Source organism: Durio zibethinus, unplaced genomic scaffold, assembly GCF_047325235.1.
Source record: "Durio zibethinus cultivar Kanyao isolate XHJ-2024 unplaced genomic scaffold, ASM4732523v1 HiC_scaffold_377, whole genome shotgun sequence".
In the NCBI taxonomy this organism is placed as follows: Eukaryota; Viridiplantae; Streptophyta; class Magnoliopsida; order Malvales; family Malvaceae; genus Durio; species Durio zibethinus.
Genome location: NW_028323000.1, coordinates 177501 through 180000, shown reverse-complemented (window position 1 = coordinate 180000; position 2500 = coordinate 177501).

Sequence of the window (2500 nt, the reverse complement as noted above, 5' to 3'; positions counted from 1 at the left end):
CGGCGGTACTCCGGCGATGCTCCGGCGATGCTGTCCCGAGTGAAAAAAATGCGGCACCAGCACATGCTGGAGCCAAGCATGGGCACCGTGGCTCAAAATCGAACTTCGGCCAAGGCCTCGACCATCAATGGCACATGATGACGCATGGTGATGGCACATGCATCGACCATCATCGGCATAGGCTGCCCTTCGGTACGGGCACTTGCCTCGACCGCCATCGGCACAAGCTGGGCCCTGGTGTGGGTTGTTGCCTCGATCACCAGCGGCACATGCTGAGCCTTGGTGCGGGCGGTTGCCTCGAGCACCATCGGCAGACCCTGGGCCCTGGTGCGGCCGGTTGCCCCGATAACCATCGGCACACGCTGGGCCCTGGAGCGGCCGGTTGCCTCGATCACCATCGGCAAAAGCTGGGCCCTGTGCGACAGGTTGCCTCGACCACCATCGGCACACGCTGGGCCCTGGTGCGGCAGGTTGCCTCGAGCACCATCGGCACACGCTGGGCCCTGGTGCGGTCGGTTGCCTCGAGCACCATCGGCACATGCTGGGCCCTGGTGCGGGCACTTGCCTCGACCACCATCGGCACACGCTGGGCCCTGGTGCGGCAGGTTGCCTCGACCACCATCGGCACACGCTGGGCCCTGGTGCGGCAGGTTGCCTCGACCACCATCGGCACACGCTGGGCCCTGGTGCGGCAGGTTGCCTCGACCACCATCGGCACACGCTGGGCCCTGGTGCGGTCGGTTGCCTCGATCACCATCGGCACACGCTGGGCCTTGGTGCGGGCGGTTGCCTCGAGCACCATCGGCACACACTGGGCCCTGGTGCGGCAGCTTGCCTCGAGCACCATCGGCACACGCTCGGCCCTGGTGCGGTCGGTTGCCTCGAGCACCATCGGCACACGCTGGGCCCTGGTGCGGCAGGTTGCCTCGACCACCATCGGCACACGCTGGGCCCTGGTGCGGGCGCTTGCCTCGACCACCATCGGCACACGCTCCGCCCTGGTGCGGTCGGTTGCCTCGAGCACCATCGGCACACGCTGGGCCCTGGTGCGGCAGGTTGCCTCGACCACCATCGGCACACGCTGGGCCCACGCTGGGCCCTGGTGCGGCAGGTTGCCTCGACCACCATCGGCACACGCTGGGCCCTGGTGCGGCAGGTTGCCTCGACCACCATCGGCACACGCTGGGCCCTGGTGCGGCAGGTTGCCTCGAGCACCATCGGCACACGCTGGGCCCTGGTGCGGCAGGTTGCCTCGAGCACCATCGGCACACGCTGGGCCCTGGTGCGGCAGCTTGCCTCGAGCACCATCGGCACACGCTCGGCCCTGGTGCGGTCGGTTGCCTCGATCACCATCGGCACACGCTGGGCCCTGGTGCGGCAGGTTGCCTCGCCCACCATCGGCACACGCTGGGCCCTGGTGCGGGCGCTTGCCTCGACCACCATCGGCACACGCTCCGCCCTGGTGCGGTCGGTTGCCTCGAGCACCATCGGCACACGCTGGGCCCTGGTGCGGGCGCTTGCCTCGACCACCATCGGCACACGCTCGGCCCTGGTGCGGGCGCTTGCCTCGAGCACCATCGGCACACGCTGGGCCCTGGTGCGGGCGGTTGCCTCGACCACCATCGGCACACGCTGGGCCCTGGTGCGGCCGCTTGCCTCGAGCACCATCGGCACACGGTCGGCCCTGGTGCGGTCGGTTGCCACGAGCACCATCGGCACACGCTGGGCCCTGGTGCGGGCGCCTGCCTCGAGCACCATCGGCACACGCTGGGCCCTGGTGCGGCAGGTTGCCTCGAGCACCATCGGCACACGCTGGGCCCTGGTGCGGCAGGTTGCCTCGAGCACCATCGGCACACGCTGGGCCCTGGTGCGGCAGGTTGCCTCGAGCACCATCGGCACACGCTGGGCGCTGGTGCGGGCGCTTGCCTCGACCACCATGGACACACGCTGGGCCCTGGTGCGGCAGGTTGCCTCGATCACCATCGGCACACGCTGGGCCCTGGTGCGACAGGTTGCCTCGAGCACCATCGGCACACTATCGGCCCTGGTGCGGGCGGTTGCCTCGACCACCATCGGCACACGCTGGGCCCTGGTGCGGGCGCTTGCCTCGAGCACCATCGGCACACGCTGGGCCCTGGTGCGGGCGCTTGCCTCGAGCACCATCGGCACACGCTGGGCGCTGGTGCGGGCGCTTGCCTCGACCACCATGGACACACGCTGGGCCCTGGTGCGGCAGGTTGCCTCGATCACCATCGGCACACGCTGGGCCCTGGTGCGACAGGTTGCCTCGAGCACCATCGGCACACGCTGGGCCCTGGTGCGGGCGGTTGCCTCGACCACCATCGGCACACGCTGGGCCCTGGTGGGTTTAGGCACATCTTCAAATTTCTGTCGTGCCAATGCCATTTTTATGGCTTGTAAATTCATACAATGGTCCCCTAAGCCTTCACGTGAAGTTTCGTTGGAAGATGACTCGTTTTCTATTTTTCACGATTTTCGA